At 43.3% G+C, this 23,880-nt stretch overlaps 1 protein-coding gene across 3 annotated transcripts in view; it reads left to right on the plus strand.

Annotated features, from left to right (window-relative positions):
- The window catches only part of STXBP4 (syntaxin binding protein 4), a 324,772-nt gene that overhangs the window by 229,046 nt on the left and 71,846 nt on the right, over nt 1–23,880 (plus strand). The gene's annotated exons all lie outside the window — the stretch shown is intronic.

The following is a 23,880-nucleotide window of genomic DNA, read 5'->3' on the forward strand; positions in this document are numbered from 1 at the left end:
TGCCCCGAGTGACTTCCAGGCCTGCAATTGCAGTTGTATCATGTCCCTTTCTGATGGGCATGAAGATTGCTACTGCTGCCTCAGCCCTGACCATGACTCTGCAGTTGCTATCATTGCAACAAAATATCTCCGAGAGCACAAAAGAACAGAGATTACTAGATGGCCAAGCTTTGCTGGGCCCTTAAACATAGGCACTGCTCTTTCTCCCATTCCCTGGCTTCCAATAAGGATTCATCATCTTCAGTTACCCCTTCCCTTAGGCTCCTTGAGATCTTCTGGGGCGTTAAGGTCAAGCAAATCAAAGAAGCATGGGGTGCCAGAGTATCCTGGCTCTGTGCTGTGTTCCCATACCTCATCCCTCACGGGAGTTTCTAAGGTTTCCCATAAAAAGTACTGCTTATCTTTAGAGAAATATGTTTCCAAATAAGCAAGCCATTGGAAGCATTCAGCACCATCCACACTCTATACCATCGGTGCACATGGCGCCATCAATTCACCCAGTGCTGACGTAGCACTCTCAGCACAGATGAAGCAGTCGGGCCAGCCAGCATCAAAGCACTCAGCACCATCATCACAGTTGGCTCCACTGAAGCATCTGGCACTTCTGAAAAATCCAGGATCAGTGCTATTGATGCATCTCACACATTTGGCTTCACCTTTTCGTTCAAGAGAATGTGATCTGGGGTCGGTGCAGGGAAGTTCTATGTGACCCTTCTCCTTTCTGACTAGGAAGATCCCTATCCCTATGTTTTCTTATCACATTTTTTTATCTGGACCCAATGCCCTCCAGATCTCCAGAGGACTCCTTCCTATCCTCCTGATGCCAGGCTTAATAGCCCAGATCTGATATGCTACATCCTGCCACATCTAAAAGGGCAGCTGTGGATCAGCTTTTCTGAAGCCCCCTGGGGGTAACTCAGGAAGACAAACCGATCCTGGTCTCGGAAGAGGATGTTTCTTCCCTAACACTAGCCTAGAGGATGCAGCAATTCATGGATCAAGTTACTGAGCTAATGAATTGATTTACCTCCCTGATGGACAATTCCAGAGAAGGCATGTTTACAGCTGATCCTAATCCAGCTATCGGCGTTAAAACCCAAGGGAATCCCTCCCACAGAAATCCTTCAGATAGGACTGCAAACATTCTCGCTCCGGATGCCCAGATTTTCTCCATTTGTAGGGGAGTCAAGCCTACCTTGGAAAGTGACCTGATGGATGTCAGATATCTAGAATCCCGCTGAGAGTTTTTCCCTCCGAAGTGACTGAGACATGGGCCCCGATTGCCTTTGTCATCATCAGGGTCCTTGGTTAATGTCCATCTCACTTATGAATCTGAGGAAGAAGGATCTACTGGGATATTGTCTGACTCCCTGGTTCACTTCTTCCTGCCTGGGGACCTCACTTATATCAATTCCTGGTTAAAATGGGCAGGGCATCAGGAGTCACCATACAGCAGGATGCCAATCCCAGAATGGAGGTTTTCGGTTTCCTGTAGACCTCAGCAGAACCAGCAGCAGTCCCGATTTATAAGATCCTGCAGCACCTTCAGCTTACAATGTGGGAAAATCCTTTATCATGCCATGCAGCCACTCATAAACTCAACCTCAAGTACAGCGTTCAATAGACTCCGGGAATTGGGGTGGAACACTCACCCATGAATGAATGGTAGTCAAATCAGCTTTGAAACAGACTAAGAAGATCCATTTTTTAAGCACCTTCTAGGTAAGGACCCAAGATTGTTGGACACCTTTGGAAAGAAGGTTTTCCACAGTTCGATGCTCAAATTGAGGACTATCAGTTATATATGGTGCAATACTTGCATGACTGTGGAGAAACTAAGATCTCTGATACTCTTCCTAGAAGGGGAGCATGAGTCTTATCATCAGGTTCTTCTGTGCAGAGTAATGTCAATTCTGTGTATGAATCCTTTGATGCTGCAGTTTGTTCATTGGCCACTGCCATTGTAGCCCACCACATGGCTTGGCTTTGAGCTTTCAGCCTTTGGGAGTACATTCACAGGAAATTTGCCAATGTTCCCTATGCTAGTGATAACGTCTTCAGGGACAAAATTAGAGGTATGGTTAGAACAACATACAGCGATTCAATCTCTGTCAGTGGTAACAGAATAGCCATTGATGCGGAGCTTGATTTAGGTAAAGGCAATATAGACATGTGCCTTGGGCATCATTTCTAAAAGTGCCCAAAAACTGGACTTCTCTCCACTATTGTCTGCTTTCCAGGGGAGGGCAAAAAAGGGAATCCTTTGTCTTAAGTGCTCTGCCTATCATCACTTTCATCTTAAATCTGGCCCTGCATCAAGGTTGAGATGTCACTTCTTAGAAAGCGGCCCTTCTATCAGTGGTGCCCTTTTTGGACCTTCCAGAGGTACAATGCCACACTCACTTTGCCTCCACAACAGCTTCCAGTAAGGGGGACACAAAAGAGAAAGGTAAAAATTGAAACAGCAACCACAGGCCCAACCAAAGCTGGTCCTTAGTTTTTGACGATCCCCCAGTCACAAGTCCTGAATCCCCCAGTTGAAAGCAGGATCTAGCAGTTCCTGTCCAAATGGAAAAGCATCACCAATCCTCAGAATTGTGGAGTGTGGTTACCACCTGCATTTCTCCTGCACCCAGTGATTGTCTCACCATCTAGTTTTCTGATCCATCTTATGCAGCTTAGCTACACTTGGAGGTGGAATCGCTACTTCGCCAACGGGGAATAGAGCCTGTCCCATCGCAGAAGTGTGGCCAAGTGTTTTCCTCCTGTTTTCTTATTCCCAAGAAGTTGGTAGGCTTAAGAGATTTATGGAAATTGATTGAAAACATTCCATGGGAGAAGTTCAAGATGAACTCCATTCCTCACCATCCTCTCCTTCATGCAGCAGGGGGATTGGATGTGCACCTTAGACATAAAGGATGTTTACTCTCAGACCCATTGTAAGTTCCTTCATTTTGTGGTAAACGCCGTCCCACTATCAGAACTGTCAGCAGCCTTGAGGGTCTTCACAAAGGTTTTGATAGTGGTGGCAGTATTCTTCCATCCCCAAGGAATTTGCTTCTTTCCATACCTGGATGACTGGCTTGTTGATGGGCTCTTCTCAAGAGATAGTTCTCAATGCCCAAGTCAGGACCATCGACCTCCTCCAGTACTTGGGATTTCTCAACAACTACCCCAAGTCCAATCTTGTTCCAACCCAATGGATAGAATTTATCAAAACATGGATAGATTCCTTGCAGGAGAGAATGTTCCCACCGGTTGACAGGCTCTCAGACTAAGATCACTAGCCTATGACCCCACTCGCAAGCCACAGCCTGTACCTTTGTAGTGCTTCTGGGCCACATGACTGCAGCAGTACATGTGGTACCCTTTACGCATCTCAACATAAGGTCTCTGTAATGGAGCCTCCACCTGCAGTGAGAGCAGTTCACTCAGCCCATCTTGAGGCTAGTCTGTGTAACCCAGATGAGGCCATCCCTTTGTAGTGGATGAACCCAGATGTTCTGGAGACTGGATCCCCACTAAGGCTTCATCGTATCAGATGATAGCAATGATGTGTCCATCGAAAGCTGGGATGATGTGCGCTCAAGGAATGTTGACCAGGGTGGAACATCAGCTTCACATCAGTTTGTTAGAATTGAGAGTCATTCAGAATGCTGTCAGAGTTTTCTCCAGATCTCTTCACAAGATGAGAATTCTGATCTAATCAGGTGACCATGTTCTATATCAACAAGCAGGAGGCACAAAATCTTGGGTGCTTTGTCAAGAAACCCAGTCGATTTGGTAGTGGGTGATCAACCACGGAGCCTCGTTACAAGAGGCTTACCTCATGGGGACCACAAATATACTAGTGTGTCACCTCAGTTGGATCTTCCTCATGACTGGTTGTTGAGCCAGTCAGTAGCAGACAAACTTTTCAACCTCTGGGCAGTCCTATAGTCAATCTACAGTATTTGCCATGAGGTTTTGTTCCATCTGCCCAAGCAGCCTTTGACTTGCCCAGGACACCTTCCTGATTCCATGGGACACAAAGCTCCTTGAGGCATTGCCACCTCTTCCATTAATGGCAAAAACCATAAGAAGGTGCTCAAGGGTAGCCTGTCTCATCCTCATTGCATAAGCCTGACTCCAGACAACCATGGATTTCTATCTTATCAAGTTATCAGTTCAACCACTGATTCACCTGGGAGAAGACTCATCGCTGCTGATGCAGGAGGATGAGCATCTGCTCATCCAAACTTACTAGCCTTCAGCCTGGCAGCATGAATGCTGAGCGCTCTATAGTATTCCCACTGGCACACTCCAGAGAGATAGAAGATATGCTCATCTCATCTAGAACGTCATCTACCAGAAGGGTATATAGTTTCAAATGGAAGTGTTTCTCCTTGTGGTACAAAACAAGTTTGCTAGATCCATTCACTTGTGAGCCCAAAGATATGCTCAAATATTTTATGCACTTGTTGACTTAGGGTCTCAGTACCTCATATGTGAAAGTCCATCTTAATGCTATCACAGTCTACCACATGCAAGTAGAAAACAAACCTACATTCATCTATTGGTTTCCAAATTTATGAGAGGTTTACTACACATCAAACCACCAGTTTTGAAACCGTGATTCTGTGGGATCTCAACTCATGAAGCCTCTCTGTTTCAGTCACTGGAGTCATCCTCGTTGAAATTCCTTATGTGAAAAATAGTGTTCCTCAGAGCCATTACTTCAGTTAGATGTATCTTATTCTCCCTACCTTCAGTTTTTCCACAATAAAATGGTGCCCCTCATCAATCCCAGGTTTCTGCCTAAAGTGATTTATGCTTGTCATGTCAACCAACCAATTGTCTTGCATATGTTATTTCCAAGGCCGGAGAAAAGACCCTTCACACACTGTACTGTAAAATGGCCCTGGTCTACTACTTAAGGAGAACACAGCCCCAGCGTCAAGCTTCTCAGCTGTTTCTTATGATCCTAATAGAATCAGTGTGGTTGTTGCTAAACATACCATTTCCAACTGGTTGGCTGACTGTATTGCGCACTGTTGGACTTCAGTTTACCAATTCCATCAAGTCTATCAGGTCAGAACCATGGCTATTTCAGTTGCTCAATTATCAGCTGTCTCTATCAACAACATCTGTGAAGCTGCTGCGACCCGGGGCAGATTGGCCTATCAGGGCTTCGGGCATGCCCCGGTGGGCCGGTCCAGCAAATCACGTGGTTAGTGATGGTCGCGGCGGCCTCATGCCTGCAGAGTCACTGTGACTAACCCCGGGCCTCGGCCGCACTTCTCTCGTGCTGGAAGCCCCTTCTGAGGCTTTCCATCATTGGTGTGGTGGTGGTGCCTTTGCGCTGTTTTTCCTGCTGCTTTCTCGGAGCCGCCCACCCCTCCCCCGTTCACCGAGGAGGCAGGAAACAGTGAAGCCACCTCCTTACGGGCTCATGTTCTCTCCCCCTTCGGGAGGCGTGTGCTGGCCTCCCACTTCTGTCTCACCCCTGGGTCCATGTTGCATGCCTTAGGCTCCTCTGCCACGGGTCCCCTAGTCCTTAGGCTGCGGCAAAAAAACAAAACGGTATCAAGGCTTACAGCCTTCCCCTTCCTAAGGCAAAGGATGCCTCCTTCCGCAGCAACAGGCAGCCAGCTCACCAGGACCCTGTTAACATGGGGCTTTACTGGCATCCCCCTAACCACCAGTGTGAGTAAAAAATATTTTAAAAAATAATTGGCTGCTGCTACTGCTTCTGCATTTTTTAGGTAGAGTGTGTGTGTGTGAGTGATCCGGACAGAGTGTGTGCAACTATATGTGAGTACTCATGTGTGTTTCTCCATGTGACAAAATGTGTGTGAGACTGAGTATTTGTGTGTCAGCATATGAGAAAGTGTATGTGAGTCTGAGCATTTGTGTCAGTGAGCATCTGAAAAAGTGAGACAGTGTTTGTGTGTGTCAGTGAGCTTGAGAGTGTCAATCAGTGAGCATATATGACTGTTTTTGTGTCAGTGAGCATGTGTGTGTAACAGTGTGTGTGTGTCCATGATTGCGTGCGACTGTGTGAGAGTGTTCTGTGTGAAAGAACATGGAATTGTGTGTCAGTGAGTATGTGAGAGTGTATATGTGTTGTGTGTGTATGAGAACAAGAGGAGAAAGTCTGTGCACATCCCTCAGGTCCAACCATCTCAAGGTTTTTGGAATCAAAAGTTCTGACATATTGTATTTATTTATTTACAGGCTGATACAATAAAGCGCTGCCGCGGTTACCCTGCTTCTAACCCGCTTCTAACTCAAAATTTGGCCGCGTAAGTCCAACCAGCGATTCACTATCCCTTTTAACTCAGCCTTACCGCTTCTTTAAATCATGTCCATGATGTAAAATTACAGTGCTTTAACGAGAAGCAAGAGGATTTATAAAGCAAGGTTTCTGTACTAAAAGCCACTAGATCTGATTTGATGAAGAATAAGATTGTTCTAAGTAAGATGGAAACAATGGAAAACATCATCAGATAGAACATCATCAAATAGAACAATCTGATGATGTTTCCTTTCCCAGACTGTGTACTATGCCATTTAAAAACCTGTTTAGGAGATATTTGATCAAGGCATTGAAAAATCTTTAAGAGTCATTTTGCCAATTGCTAGAATCTTCCTACAGAATGGCGTAGAGACCTTGGATTAAAAATCCTGTAACTTCAATTCACAATCCTCCATCTGACCAGATAGTGAAATCTCCAGTTTGGTAATGGCCATATCTACCTCTTCAAGGGTGATAATCTGTGGCCTCCTAAAAACATTCTTCCATTTTCACTGCTGAGACTTCTGTAGCAGGGACATGTTTGAAACTGTTTCACTTTCAGATTCACTTTGTAATTCCAAGGATCCCTCACTCCTTTCTGATGTGGAAGCCTCCTATAGCTGTTCCAGTCCAGCCATCCCCATTTCAGTACTCGGCATACCCTCAAATGCAGCACTCTTTGTCAACTTCAGCCTCCATGGGAATGTCATACCATCTCACATTGCTGATGCTCACTCACCAAGATCAAAATATAATTGTAGCAATACCATCTGTACTACCCAAGAACATCTCTGAGTCAACAGCATCTCTAAGATGGGTTGCTGCAAAATAATCCATGGGGCTAGATGCTGGCTAACTGGACACAGAAGATAGGACTGAAACTTCCCCTTGTGCTTAATCATTTTGCTTTTTCAAGGTATAAGAAATAGTAGTGAGAAATAGGATAATCTGTGGAACTCTGCCAAGCAAAGCAGTTGATATCTGGCCATCTTGGCTCCCCCCTACGCCACTATTTTCAAAATGTTCAGGTCAATAGTGACTAAAAGCTCTTTCCATCCAGTAACTGTTCAGTGGTTTATGTAAAATGAGTTTGCAGTCCCACTTCAGTCCCCAATAGACAAGAGTTGGCATCACAAAAAAACACTAGTACAGCTATGGAAGGGATTATGAGATTAAGCTGATAGGGAATCAAAGATGCCCACATACTTCCTAGATTCTAGGTCAGTATTAAAGTAATATTGGTAGGGCACTGTGGGATAGTTCCTGGTGCTGCCCATGTTTGTGCTGCAGGTGAATGAGATTTCTCTTTCCAGTGTTATTAGTTTGGCACCTTGCATGAACACAAAACCAACCATGAAACTAAAGGGGAAACAATGTAAAACTGAATTCTCTGTTGGAAGCCATGTCAACACTCTGCTTTCATTGACAAGTATAAAATGAACCTGCAGGAGGTTGACTGTAGGCCCCCAAAATAAGCAATGCATTACTTACAATGCTGTCACAGCAAAGAAATAAGGGTTTATTTGTTTTGTGTGATTGTGAAAATAGACCAAGAAGCTTGCTGGTAATTACTCTTCTCTTCATGCAATTGCTAAAAACTAGTTTTCAAGTAACAAATATAGCTGGTGGCTATGATTATGTTTTAGAAATGGACTGTACTAATGTTTTAATCTCTGACTTTGGCCTAACAAGCTTTCTATGTTTACATAGAAATATTCAAGATGTTGGCAGATAAGGATCAATTTCTCCACCCAGTCTACCCATTTGTACAAGTAAAACTATACTACTGCAGATCTTGGTCTGTCTCTCTTCCTCATCCTTTCACTAAGGTTGTTTTGGGGGAAAATGTTCAGAGTTTTCCGTGGGTAAATGCAGTTTGAAAATTGTCCCCTCCTCCCCCAGACCAGATAAAAGTGTGCACAGTGTGTCAAAGTAAAACATGGACAGGTTCATGTAAGGAGGAGGGAAAATATGCATGGGGACTTCATTTTCAAAACAGTTGCAAAGTTTGCAGGTATAAAAGTGCATTCCCCTGCCAGCCCACATTTTCAAAGGAAATGAAAATCAACTTGCAGGCCCATGGGAACAAAGCACTATAGAAGGTGTGAAAATTACCCTCTCTATATCTTTCCCAGGCATGCCTGAATTCTGTCACTACTTCAACTCCTACCACATCCATTTGAATTTTGTTCCAAGGGTCCACCACCCTCTTAGTGAAAAAGTATTTTCTCACATTCCTTTTCAGTTTGCTTCCCTCTTGCTTCAGATGATGACCCCTTTGGCCTTGAGCTTCTCATTTTATTCAAAGAATTACCTTCTCATATCTTATTGAAGCCAACTAGATGTTTGAATATCTCTTTTGTATTATCACTTTATCTTCTGTCTTTTAGAGAGTACGTTTTTAATTCCTTAAGTCTCCTCATGCAAGACTTATAGTGCAGGCTACCCACCATTTTTATGGCCTTTCTGTGAATTTTTTGTTTGTTTGGTAGTATCCTATTATGCTTTGGTATGTTGATCCCTGATATTTTGGCAAGGTTATATTGATTTGGATTTTATTATGATGTTTGATGTATTATTTGGTTTTGTGATATGTTATTTTAATATGTAATTATTTTATTTTGCCCTACGCTATGTTGATTATGTATTGTTTGGTTTTGTGTAATGTTGTTTTATTATATAATTGTTTTATTTTGTCCTAAGTTATAATGATTTGACCATTGTTTGGGTTTCGATATTTTATGATGGAACTATTTTTTATTATTATTGAATATTTATGATTGGTTTTAAATGTACTGTCGCTTGGATAACATGTTTTATCAAGTGGGTTATTAAGTTTTACTAAATAAAAATGAAAATAAATTATTCCACCTTATCAGTATCCTCTTGTAGATGTATTCTTCTGAACTGGACATAATATTCAAGATTAGGTCGCACTATATATCTGTATAGAGGTGCTATTACTTCCCTCTTCCTACTAATGATGCCTCTGTTTATGGACCCAAGCATATGTTAGTCTTCTCATCTGCTTTGTCACACTTATTGACTGTCTTGAGGTCATTAGTGAAGTTGGAAAATTTTCAGCCCAAAATTTGGGAGCCTAAGATAAGCTGAAAATTCTGCTAACTGTAGGCATCTAGGTCAGGCATTCATCTTACTTTAAATAACAACCCCAAAGCAGGTTTATCCTCATAAACACAAAATGGGGGGGGGGGGGAGGAAACCTTAGTAAATCAGACCCTAAGTAAGGAAAAAGTAATGAATGAATCAAAACATGGGATTTGCTCCTTGAATGGTTAAAAAAAAATGCATCGGGGGTTTTCCCCAGCTTCTTTGGATTTAAAGAACAGTTGCCAAACCTTTTATTCTTCTTAGATATATTTAAACATGTTTTTAATAAATATCACTCCTAGCATATCTGTTATATTGCAGATTTTCATATCTTGCAACCATGTAGGCGATCCAGGGTTTAATTCCTAAGTCCAGCTTTTGTACCTCTGACCAGCTGAAACTGGGGTTGCCTCAGATGGAAAGAGTTAGATGCATCCTTCATCATTGACATGTTCTGGCCAGACTTGGATGATAACTTTTAAATAGGTACGCAGGCACACAGGTCCGCACATTTCCTGGCTCGCACACATGGATGTGGCTATTTTATAATATATATATATATGTATATGCATATGCATGCTTGGTATAAAATAGGCTGAGTGTGCGCACATGTGCGCGTGCCTATGCATGGAAATGCCACTTCTGCCGCGTAAGTGGGGGGATTTTAAAAGCCACGCACGCCAACGCAATTGGCCATTTTCCCAGTTTGTTCCCAGTTCGCCCAGGTAAGATAAGACTTCCTAACCTCCCCCCCCCCAAAAAAAATAGCCTCCCTTCTCTCCTGTTAGTCCTGATTCTTAAAACCCCATTGATCTTTGTATTTTTTTTTTTGGTTTATGTCTTAATGTGCACGCCATCCATAGCAGAAGTAAAGTTGTGTGAGAGGAGACCCCAGCGCTCCCTTGTGCATGTAAGTATTTACGTGCTGATTTCAAAGTGAAATTCAGGAACACCCATGCCCCACCCAGACCACGCCCATGCCCCACCACTTTTTTTAAAAAATATTTTTGCATGTGCAACGGGAGATACGCGTGTATGTGGGCAACTTTTAAAATCCTCTAAGCGTATGCTGGCCCAATATTTTCGCATAACAGTTTTGGTGCAAGTTGGGCTTTTACAATTCAACTTTTGGGATTTACATGTTCCCGGATTCAGAGGCAGCCATAGTCTGTGGCCCTTGCCAACAATTTTGATAACTGCTTAAAAATGGGTGAAAATCCCCAAGCTTTTGTGAATGTAGGCCGCTGGTGCTTTAGCTCCTAGATAGGCTGTTTCAGAATGAGCAGGAAAACCAAAGGAGTTGAAAGAAAGTGTTGAAGGAATAGTTTTTTTTATTAATATATTGAAGTATTCTTTGAATATCTGGTGTTCATGCTTGCTTAGTGTTTCAACTCTGTATTGCAATTCTCTACCACCATCATCTCTACAAATTATCTTTAGTGGAGTTTACAACACTTTTAGGTGAATTTTCAAAGGAGTTAGGTAAACGTAACATACCATTATAGCAATTTTCAAAAGCCATTTCCCCGTGATAAATACACTAAACTAGACTTTTAATCCTCAGGATCCCTATCTTGCTGTAGTTACATGATGTTAGGTTCCATATTAGGAACTACCACCCAGGAAAAAGATCTAGGCATCATAGTGGATAATACTTTAAAATTGTCGGCTCAGTGTGCTGCAGCAGTCAAAAAAGCAAACAGAATGTTAGGAATTATTAGGAAGGGAATGGTTAATAAAACGGAAAATGTCATAATACCTCTATATCGCTCCATGGTGAGACCACACCTTGAATTCTATGTACAATTCTGGTCGCAGCACCTCAAAAAAGATATAGTTGCGATGGCGAAGGTACAGAGAAGGGCAACCAAAATGATAAAGGGGATGGAACAGCTCCCCTATGAGGAAAGGCTAAAAAGGTTAGGGCTGATCAGCTTGGAGAAGAGATGGCTGAGGGGGGATATGATAGAGGTCTTTAAGATCATGAGAGGTCTTGAATGAGTAGATGTGAACCAGTTATTTACACTTTTGAATAATAGAAGGACTAGGGGGCATTCCATGAAGTTAGCAAGTAACACATTTAAGACTAATCGGAGAAAATTATTTTTCATTCAACACACAATAAAGCTCTGGAGTTTGTTGCCAGAGGATGTGGTTAGTGCAGTTAGTGTAGCTGGGTTCAAAACAGGTTTGGATAAGTTCTTCGAGGAGAAGTCCATTAACGGCTATTAATCAAGTTTACTTAGGGAATATCCACTGCTATTAATTGCATCAGTAGTATGGGATCTTCTTAGTGTTTGGGTAATTGTCAGGTTCTTGTGGCCTTGTTTGGCCTCTGTTGGAAACAGGATGCTGGGCTTGATGGACCCTTGGTCTGACCCAGCATGGCAAGTTCTTATGTTCTTATCCTTTCCAATTTATCACTAATAACTCTATGGTGTTTGGTAGCAAATTGGTAATGATGTTGAATTTATACTTGATTCAGGGGGTAGTGACCTTAGCTTTAAGTGGGCATATATTAATTACCCCCATTCCAAAGAATACCTCCCTTTTCAAAGATAATGTGGCTAATTATTGCCCCATTTGTCTAAGTTCTTGAGAAATGGGTGTTGTATCAATTGGAAGATTTTGTTTGTGAGGCGAAAATTTATGATAATGAACAATATGGGCCAAATTTTAAAACGTACGCACGGGCGTAGATTTGTGCAAGCAACCCGGCGCGCACAAATCTATGCCCGATTTTATAACATGCGCACGCCACCGCACGTGTGTTATAAAATTCGGGGTCGGCGCACGCAAGGGGGAGCACACTTGTGCACCTTGCGCGCGCAGAGCCCTAGGAGAGCCCGATGGCTTTCCCTATTCCTTCCAAGGCTGCTCCGAAATCGGAGCGGCCTCGGAGGGAACTTTCCTTCTGCCAACCCCACCTTCCCCTCCCTTCCCCTACCTAACCCACCCCCCAGCCCTATCTAAACCCCCATCCTGACCTTTAATCTTCAAGTTGCGCCTGCCTCTGGGCAGGTGTAGATTGTGTGTGCTGGCCAACGGCCAGCCCGCGATCCCAGGTACAGCGGCAAATGGCCACTGTGCCTGGAGGCTCCGGCCCCGCCCCCGGACTGCCCTGCCCACTCCCCGCCCCCTTTTTCAAGCCCCGGGACATACGCGCGTCCTGGGGCTTGCGCGCATCGCCGAGCCTATGCAAAATAGGCTCAGCACGTGCAGGGGCAGGTTTTCGGGGTTACGCGTGTAACCCTTTGAAAATCTGCCCCTATGGCTTTAGGAAGAATTGTAGAACAGAAACTCTGTTGGTGCCCTTAATGGATGATCTCTATTGCTCGTTGGAAAAAAAGAAATCTGGTATTCTTATCAAATTGGATAGTGCCTCTGTCTTTGACACGGTTTGTCATGACAGAGTATTGCTCAGACTTAGAGATTATGGGATAAGAGGAAGTTTGTCAGTGGTTTTCCTCTTTTCTGAGTCAAAGGAAGCAAAGAGTGTGTCAAAAGAGGGCTACATCAGATTGGTATTCTTTGGACGTGGGAGGTCCACATGGTTCTGTTTTATCCCCCTACTTGTTTAACATCAGTTAGAGTCCATTGGGAAAGGTGCTTGCTAGCATGGGGGTAATATATAAATGTTATGCCGACAATGTGCAGATGTTTATTTCTAGTGATAGTCCTGGAAAAGTGCTGTTGGACAAATTTCAGATTTATATGTCCAAGGTCTGGATAAAACTTCTATTTTGTGGGTTGTAAATATGTTGTCTCCTTCATCAAGGTTCAAGTACCATTATTAACTGAAATACGTAGTTTGGGGGTAACGCTAGATTCCTCTTTGACATTTAAGCCGCAAGTGTCAAAGGTAGCGTGTTTGGCTTTTTTTAGACTGAAATTGCTTAGGCCTTTAAGAAACATTTTAACAGCGGAGGATTTTAGGATTGTTGTTCAAGCGTTGGTTTTATCATACATTGATTATTGCAATGCCATATATTACGGCTTGCCAATAAAATTGATGACTGTTTTACAATTGGTTCAAAATGCAGCAGTTCGAGTAATTTTCAAATTGCCTTGGAGGGTTTCTATTTCACCTTTTTTCCAGTAATTGCACTGGCTTCTGATAGTTTTTAGGATGAAGTTTAAAATGTATGCAGTTATTTTCAAAGCAGTGCATAAAGTTTCACATGGTGTGATGAGGAAAATTGAGGCATATGGGCCTGCTCGCCCTTTGCGCTCCTCTGATCAGGAGTTATTATCTGTGCCTTCTATGCAAAAGTATAGGTTAGATAGAAGTAGATCTAAAGCTTTTTCAATATGTGCACCAGTTTTATAGAATGCCCTACCTATTGGGGTACGTCAGAAGGCTGATTTCTAAAATTTAGAAACCTGCTAAAAGAAAAATTATTCTGGGAGGCATTTGGAGCAGGTGGTGATGGAGTACAGTTGTAGTTTTTAGTTTTAATGCATTTTATTTGATGTAAATTATGTATTTTATTTTATGTGGTGTTTATTTGGTGTCTGTTTGTTTTGAACTTTGTGAGTGTTTGCTGTAATGTGCAATTGAACATTGGGCGAATGCACGGAATCTAAGTTCATTAAATAAATAAATAAATTGAATCCTACGGACAATTCAATGGCATTATATTGTAGCAATTTTCAAATGCCAAAGGTGAATTTTAAAAGCCTGACACGCACATTAATTAGGGGATGCATGAATATGTTGGGCTCGCACGTGCCAAGCAGATTTTAAAAGCTGCTGAGGTTACGCACATATCTACCAGAGCACGCACATATCAGAAGATTTCAAAAAGGGGAGGGGGCGTGGTCTGGGTGGAGCATGGGTGTTTCAGGGCGTGAAGCTGAGATGTGCACATAAATACTTAGACAATCCAGCGTATGCCGAGGTCCCTTACTATGTATCTTTACTTCTGCTATGGATGCCGTGTAAGTTATAAAATAAAGATAAATAGGCAGATCTGCAGGGTTTTAAGGGTCGGAGATAACTGAGAGGCGTGAAACCAGAAGGGTTTGAAAGACCTAGCTCTTAACTGGGCAAACTGATAAAACTGGAAATGGCATTGGCATGCTCCCCTTTTATAATCCCTCGATGTACACAATAGAAGCGACATTTGTGGGCACTTGTGCACCCCCTCTTAAAATTTGGCCCAGTTAAAATTTGGCACAGCCAGACTATCGTGCACATATGCGCACAAGTTCTACAATAGCCATGTCCCTGGGTGTGGGCCTATGGATGCACGCACAAATGTACCTTCGCGCCAGTTTGAAAGTTACCGTCTTAACGCGGGTAAAATGTATTTATACATGTAAAACCCAGTTTTAAGCATGTAAATGCTTTTGAAAATCAGGCCCTTGGATTTTAAATTGAGGATTTTATAAGTAAGCCAAAAGAGCTGCTATCTTACCTGATCAAATTGGCAATCCTTGTCTTCAATGGTATGTTTACTCGAGGCAAGGACAGTAACTAGGTAAATCATGGGCAAGTAATGGAAAATGAAAAATAAATCATGAATTTGATGATAGCTGTGGCATACAGCCTTAGCTGTCCCATCACTTTTTCACTTCTTGAGGGACAGTTTAAAATTAATTCTGCTCATCATTTGTAAGTACATAAATGTGTCAGTAGATTTATATTTTATTATGATGTCTATTTCTGTCATTTGTATTCCCGCTTCCCCCAATTTTTAATTTTGATGTAATTTTCACTCAGCCAAACAAGCAAAACATTCAAAATAAATGAGGTGGTTTCCACAGCAACCATCTTCATGCTGTCTTTGCCTTTCCTCTCTCTCCATCTGACTACATTTTAATTCAGCTCTGCAGAAGGTCATGTTGAAAACCTGAAATACCCACTTTGAAGTTATTCCAGTGAACTAAAGAAGAAAAATTGGAGGTTTCGTTATATGCAGCCTCATTGTCACTTCATATTTTTTTTTATGTCTGTTAAAATAAGGCTTGGGTAAAAATTCAGCACCATCGTAAAAAAATGTACTCAAATTAATGAACATATTTACATAGTTGGACAGAAGGGTGATAAATTGAGTTAAAAACTGGTTGAATGATAGGCACAGAGAGTAGTAACAAACAGAGTTCAGTCTGAGAAGAAAGCAGGTGGTCAGCAGTATGCCACAAGAATTAGCCTAGAAACTTGTTCTGTTTAGTGTTTTCATAAGTGATATTTACATAAAAACATGACAGCAGAAAAAGACCATATGGCCCATCTAATCTGCCCAGCCACCCAATTAATTTAGGTTTATAATTCCCATCACTCCCTTTATCACAAGCTTTCTTGAATTCAGATATTGTTTTAGTCTCCTCCACCTCCACTGGGAGGCTGTTCCATGCATCCACCACGCTCTCTGTAAAAAAAATATTTTCTAAGATTACGCCTGAGTCTACCCTTTTTCATCCTCATCCCGTGCCCTCTCATTTTAGAGCCTCCTTTCTTTTGAAAGAGATTCACTTCGTGTACATGGAAAACTTTAAGATATTTAAATGTCTCTATCAATCTCGCCTTTCCTCTAGAGTATACATTTTTAGATCTTTAAGTCTATTCCCATATGCTTTAGAATGAAGACCACTGACTATTTTAGTAGCCACCCTCTGGACTGACTCCATCCCATTTATATTCATTTGAAGGTGCGGTCTCCAATATTCCAAAAGAGGTCTAACCAGGGACATATACAGAGATAATATCACCTCCCTTTTTCTGCTGACCATTCCTCTCACTATGCTGCCAAGCATCTTTCTGGCATTTGCCATCACTTTATCCACCTGTGATGCCACCTTAACATCATCAGATACAATCACCCCCAAATCCCGCTCTTCGTTTGTGCTTAGAAGAATTTCATCATCAATACTGTTCCTCTCCCTTAAGATTTTTACTTTGTAAATGCATTATTCTGTATTTATTAGCATTAAATTTTAGCTGCCAGACCCTAGACCAGTCCTTGAGCTTCAGTAGATCCCACCTCATGCTTTCTACACCTTCCTGGCTGTCCACTATGTTGCAGATTTTGGTATCATCAGCAAAAAAAGACAATCCTTCTGCTTTGTCACTCATGAAAATGTTCAAAAGGACCAGTCCGAGGATCAATCCATGAGGCATTCCACTAGTAACAATCCCCTCAGAGAAAACTCCATTTATTACTACCCTTTGTCGCCTCCCACTCAGCTAGTTTCTAACCCAGTTTAGGTCTCATACCAAGGGTGTTCAGTTTATTTATTTGTATCCTATGTGAAACTGCGTTAAAGGCCTTGATCCAATTCTCTGGTTACCCAATCAAAGAAATTGATCAGATTCATCTGACAAGACTTTTCTCTTGTAAAACCATGCTGCCTCAGATCTTGCAATACATTGGATTCCAAAAATTGTGCTATCCTCTGTTTTAACAGCGATTCCATTAATATGTTTAACATGGAGATCAGACTAGCCAGTCTGTAGTTCCCAGACTCCTCCTTACTTCCACTTTTATAAATAGGAACCACATCTGCCCACCTCCAGTCCTCCGGAACTACTCTCAACTCTAAAGAAGCATTGAAAAGATCAGCTAGAGTACATTTCTAAGTTTTCTTCTATGCCCTTGGATGTATCCCATCTGGCCCTATTGCCTTATCTACTTTAAGTTTAGTTAGTTCCTCATGAGCACACTGTTCTGAAAATCGATTCGGGTTTACCTCACTTCCAGTCTTATTTCATTTGTTTTATATGATCTTCTTGCAGGCTCTTTCTCAGTGAACACTGAACAGAAATATGTGTTAAGCAATTTTGCTTTTTCCTCATCAGCCTCTATATATTCCTACCCTTCACCTCTGAGTCTCACAATGCCACTTTTGCACTTCCTTCTATCACTATTTAAAAAAAAGTCTCTTCTCCCTTTTTACCATATTTGCTATTTTTTCTATTTGAAGTTTTGGATTCCTGACTACTTTTCCAACTATTCTTAGTTTTTCCAGATATTGTCGCTTGCCTTCCTCCTTCTGCAACCTCTTGTACTTTCTGAACTCTAACCTTTTATAACGGCCTCTTTTTCCTCTTTCCTCTATTTACTTTCCCAACAAAAGGTTAGTTGCCCTTATTATATCTCCTTAAAGTTTTGCTCACTGCTCTTCTACTTACCTTAGATTTTCCCATCCAGCTAATGACTCCTTGAAGTATTTCCCTATTTTAAGAAAGTCAGTTTTTCTGGTCTAAGACCCTCACCTTTGAATGAACTTTCATCTCTTGCGCCCTAATACTGAAACACCATCCAGTGATCACTAGATCCCAGATGATCACTAAAACAAGGATACTGTCTCCGTTGGTAAGCAGCAGGCCCAGTATTGCCCCTTCCTGTGTTGGTTCAGTTACCACTTAACAGAACAGTTCTCCTTGCAGAGAATCCAGGACTTCCCTACTTCTAGAATACATAGCAGCCTAGATGTCCAAATCGGCATCCACCAGATTGAAATCCCCTAGCAATAACACCTCCCCTTTCACAGCAATTTTGTAACTATACTTCATTAAATTCCTATCCATTATTTCTGTCTATGATGGAGATCTCTATTATTCTTCAAGGACAAACAGGATGGTAGTCCTCACCAATGGGTGACATCAGATGGAGCACCGATGTGTAAAACTTATGTCAAAGTTTCTAGAACCTTGAATAGGCGCATTGAGTATGCCCAGCATGCCCTATACCAGGGGTGGGCACTTCCGGTCCTCGAGGGCCACAAACCAGTCTGGTTTTCAGGATATCCCTAATGAATATGCATGAGAGAGATGTGCATGCACTCTGCCTCAGTTGTATGCAAATCTATGTCATGCATATTCATTAGGATATCCTAAAACCTCGACAGGTTTGTGGCCCTCGAGGACTGGAATTGCCCACCCCTGCCCTATACCAAGCGTCCATGTGGGGTCCCTCTTCAGTCTCTTCTTTTCCACAGAACTTTAAACCTCACAGTGTGATTGAGATCACTTTGGCTGTTTTTAACCTTGTGGAAAATGTTTATCTTTTTGCATTTTTTTCTTCTTAATTCTGTCACCAATCCCTCTCAGTGCCCTCCTGTAGTGTCACTAGTCATGGTTTTTGGCATTTCAAGTAAGTTTCTTTTCACGGTCGATTCCCACTCGTGGCAGCAGTGCCCAGTGCCATCAACCATCGATGCCTACCACCATCACGTTAGACTTTACAGCCCTTTTGTTTTGTCCCATCATGGCCACATCCAATTTTTGTCGATGTCTCTGGTGCCCAAGGACCATGTCAATCACTGATCCTCATGAGGTATGTATCTTTTGCCTGGGGGCATCGCATAACATCCGGGGTTGCTGCTTATGCACCCAGATGACCCCGAAAGGACGTTGATTTTGACTCAATAAAATGGATCAGCTTTTCAGGTCAAGGAAGTCCAAGCCATCGGCATCAGCAGCATCGGCATCGATGGACCTTGGAGCTGCACCGATGGACACCGTGCCATCAACATTGGCGGGTCCATCGATTCAGACTATGCCATCGGCAGATGGGACGCCAGAGACTGACCGTTGTCGATCTCATTAGGGCTCAGGACTCCGGGTTCATCGTCTTCAGCCTTGGGACCGGGGAAGGACCGGGCTGAGCATCGACAGAAGCCTAAGAAGCATTGGCACCGGTCCCCGTTGATGCATGGTGCCGGGTATGGAGATGCACCAGCTTTTGCCACGATGCCTCCAAAGACACCCCGTGGAGAGGAGGGCCCCATCCTCTATCAGTGCCAGGGGTCCTCAACTGTCTCCACTGGTCCTAATGCCAGTCACCAATCCACTTCACAGGTCCAAAGAAGATTTGCCCACCCCACCTTCTTCCCAGTTGCTGGCATCAGCAACATTTGAGGAGGAGATGGAGTGTTAAATTTAGCTGGCAGTGGATTGGACACTATAGGGCATCAGGTCTGTAGCACCAACGGCACTGGAGTTGGTGCTGTCCATCATCTTACCGCTGCTGGAGATGCTCAATATGCTCATCAGTGTGTTACCGACCCATCTGGTACCGGTTCCTGGGATGGCACCAGTGCCCAGCCAGGCACTGAGCCTTCTCCTACTGAAACTGTGGTCGTTGCCGATTCCTCCAAGAAGGAAGTTCCATTGAGGCCAGCAGAGGTATGAACCCCCCCATCCAGTTCTATCAGTAACTACCTCTGGATGAAGGCCAAGCACCTAGGGCCCCATCCCCTGTAGCATACAGTGAGGATGAGGGTCCCTTTGATCCTTGGGGGAATGATCCAACAGAGCCCTCCTCTGAGGATTCTGATGATTTTCCATCAGACCCTTCTCCTCCAGATGAGCAAAGGAAGTCTCTGCCTAAGGACTTGACCTTCACAGGGTTTGTGAGGGTGATGGCGGAGGCCATCCCATTTCAACTTTTGACAGAGGATGATGCCAGGCACAAAATGCTTGAGATCCTCCAGTAAGTGGAGCCTCCTAAGGAGATTGTGGCAGTCCCAGGACACGAGATCCTTAAGGAGTTGTTGAGGATATGGGAACACCCCCTCACACCAAGGCAAATGGGCACTGCACAGTTTGGACTGCAAGTGAGCCTTAGCCTTCTATCTGGAGTGGGCAGAAGCACATAGACAGTCCATCCAACATTTTGTTTCTTTTTGTTGCCATTGCCAAACAGACACTATCTAATTGGCTAACATATTGCATCTCCTTCTGTTATGCTCAGGTAGGACTGGATCTTGGGGGTCATGTCAAAGCTCATTCTGTCAGAGCTATGGCAGCATCAGTGGCCCACTTGCGAGCAGTTCCCATGGAGGAGATCTGCAAGGCTGCAACGTGGCGTTCTTTCTACGCATTCACATCTCATTACTGTCTGGATAGGGATGACCAACGTGACAGGTTCCGCCAGTCTGTCCTTCGGAACCTGTTTGAGGTGTACAACCCAACTCTCCCAATCTAGGTCCTGTTGTTTGGGTTCAGGCTGTCTCCCCTTCTGTTACCAACAGCACCGGTGTTGTTGTGCCCATTGGTACCTGGTTAGGTTTCTGTTGGTCCCATTTTTGGGTAGGGGAGCAGCCTGTAGCTAGGGATTCACCCATGTGTGAGAATTAACCATCCTGTTTGTCCTCTGAGAAAGCAGAGTAATAGGTGTTCTCTGAGGACAGCAGGATGTTAGTCCTCTCGACACCCACCCGCCACCTCGTAGAGTTGGGTTTCTCCTATTTTTATTTTTAATCATAATTCTATGTTACCAGACTGAAGAGGGGACCCCTTGTGAACATGTGGTGTAGGGCATGCTGGGCATGCTCATGTTGCCTAGTCAAAGTTCTGGAAACTTTGACATATGTTTTCCGCATCGGGGCTCCATCTGATGATGTCACCCATGTGTGAGAACTAACATCATGTTGTCCTCAGAAAACACTTGTACAGGTAAAACAACTCTGCTTTACACCAATAAAATTAGTCTACCACTAACAGATGGAAAAGTAAAGAGGCTAATCTACAATCTCAAACGCTTGCTTGAATAAAAACATTTTCAGAGCCTGCTCTGAACAATTTTGGTTCACTGATGGTCCTGATTGTGAAAGGTAGAGAATTAAAAAAAAAACAGACCAGCGATGAATAAAGCACACACTCTGTTTCATTTAGATGAGCAAACTTAGGGAACATGCACTTACATATGAGTATCTTATGGACAATTCAATAGCATATATTATAGCAATTTTCAAAATCCCACTTACATGGGTAAAGTGCATTTACATATGTAAAACCCAATTGTAAGCATGTAAATGTTTTTTTAAAATCAGGCCCTTTAGAGGTAACAGCACCAGATGTGGCACATCTTTTGTTCTCTTCCAAATTTCCAACTCTAGTATTACATCAGTTAGTCCAGAACTAGGAGCAATTGTAGTCTCCTTTGATAGAAAGGAATAACTCAAATTTAAATCTGAGATAGAAAAGCTTTCTTTATCTGTATCTTGCAATTATAAGCATGCTTTAATCAGACTTTTGTTTAAGATTCAAAGTGGAAGCGTAATTTGGAAATATTGTATTTTCTGACAGTGATAAAATATTATCTGATGCTTCTAGTAGAATTCACAGAGGAGTAACTGTGTGGGACAAACAACCAATCAAACCATAGTGATTCTTAAGATGTGACTTAACTCTTGAGACCTTGTTCAAGTCTACATTTCTAAATTGTGATTGAGTAACCATTACAAAGTCTTTGAGTTTTTTGAAGCAAATATATTTTAGAAAATTCTAAGAGAATAATTTTCAAAAGGATTTACATGCATAAGTGGGCTTTTGAAAATTGCTACAATATATGCTATTGAATTGTCAATAGGTTTTACATGTGTAAGTGCTCTTTAAAAAGCAAATTTTCAAAACATTACGTACGTAAATTAGCACATATCTGTGTAAGTATCCTCTACTCGCATATTCCATGATTTATAAACTTAAAAATACACACTTATTTTCACTTTTGTGTGCACATATTCATGTGTAAAGAAGGGGCAGTGTAGGGGCATTCCAGGTGGAGCCAAGTTACATGCATAAATTGCTATTTTAAAAGACATACACGTATATTTTCCAACTTACTCGCGTATTTTTAAACCTGCTAATTATCTGGCGTAAGTGATATTAAATGTGTTTATTGGGTAGTATTGACTAGTTGGAAGGTCTAGGTGAACTGGGAGGAGTTCAAGCTGAAGAAACAGGAAGGTTTTAATGACCTGGACCTGTGGACTAATTGGTAAACTGGTTAATTTCCTTGACAAACGCATGTTTTAAAATTGGCCCATTTATCTGAGTAAGTCCTAGTTTACTTTCACGCGTAAAATATATGTGCATATATTTTTAAAATAGATGGATAGAGTTTGTGCATTCAAGGCGTTGAAATAAATGGTTCCAATGCATTGCATGTATTCGTGCATTGTCCTACATATTCCCATGTTACTGGGTAAACATGATATGCACACCAATGCCGCTGATTTTGAGCGGAGATTACAGGTAGGAACATAGCCCTTAATCTTTACTTGTAAATAGTTCTGCACCCCTTCCATTTAAATCCTTATACATCAAAGTCATTAGTTTGAAATTAACCTGCTTTTCACTGGTAACCAGAGAAAGCATCTTAATAAAGGTGTCGCAGTCACCCTATGTGGGAGACCAAAGATCAAACATGCTGCCATATTCTGTACTACTTGTAGACGTTGTACACTTTTCTTGGGAAGACCCAATCCACATTACAGTAGTCTAATACTGATCAAATTAACACCTGAACCACCATTCATATCATATCCTCTCAGTGGTCTCTTCTCCAAACTGAACAGCCCTAACTTCTTTAATCTTTCCTCATAGGTGTTGTGCACCGCGGCAGCAGATGGCCCCCTACCTGAACCCTGAGAGCGGGAAGCTGCAGGAGTCGGTGCCCGTTGTTCCCGCGCGCCGGCGCGGGCCTCCGGGGTGGCCGCCGGGTTGGGAGCCATCCCTGCTCTTCCCTTGCGACGTCAGACAGCCTTCCTCCGCGGCCGGGAATCAAAGATGGCTGCCGCCATCTTAGGTGCGAGGCCGCGCCTCCTCTCAGGATTTAAAGGGACCTCGTCCCTTTAATTGCCTACACCGGTTTCCAATGAACCAGACCAGAGGAAGTATATAAGGAGACTTCCTCCAGTCACTCATCGACTTGGCAACTTCCTTGGTTGTTCGAGTCTGCTTGCTTCGATGAGTCTTCTTGTGCTTTGGATCCTTGCTTCCTGGTTCCTGTTTCGTCTCTGTGATTCCTGGTATCTGACTTCGGATTGGCTAGCGGTGATTCCTGGTGTGTGACTTCGGACTGGCAAGCGGCGATCCCTTAGTGTGTGACCTCGGACTGGTAAGCGACGACCCTCTGGCACTCGACCTTGGACTTTTTCTGGACCATCGTCTCCAAGGGCCCACCTAAGTCCCAGCAGTCCGGGTCCCTACGGGCTCCTCCCGGGGGGGCCCGTGGGCTTCCAGTGGTGAAACTCCAGTTAGCCCTTGCACCGACCTCCTGACTCCTCGATCTCTCAAAGGTCCACCTAAGTCCCAGCGGCCCGGGTCCCTACGGGCTCCTCCCGGGGGAACTGCGGGCTTCCAGTGGCGAAGGCCCAGTTGGCTTCTCCGACGTCTTGACTCTTCGCCTTCTCCACAGTCTCCTCAGTCTTCAGTGCCGAGGGTCAGCGGGTCACATCTTCTGTTCCACCTCACCTCCCGACGGGGGAAGCTCAGGATCCACCTCCTAAGGTATACCATCCTCCCATTGGTCTAAGGGTTCACAAGCCTGATCATAACAGATTGCCAAGTCCATGAACCCAGCAGAGGCATCTGCCCACCAGGCCATTCCGGGAATGGCCTAGCGTATGATGGACCAGAAAAAGACCCTGGATGCCCTTGTCTCTGCAGTGAATGGCCTGAACCAATGCTTCGAGGCATTAGGGCCCATGAACCCCACTCTGCCGTCCCCGCCTGTGGCTTCCGGGGGCCGTTCAGTAAT

Source organism: Rhinatrema bivittatum, chromosome 4 (assembly GCF_901001135.1).
Source record: "Rhinatrema bivittatum chromosome 4, aRhiBiv1.1, whole genome shotgun sequence".
NCBI classification, from domain to species: domain Eukaryota; kingdom Metazoa; phylum Chordata; class Amphibia; order Gymnophiona; family Rhinatrematidae; genus Rhinatrema; species Rhinatrema bivittatum.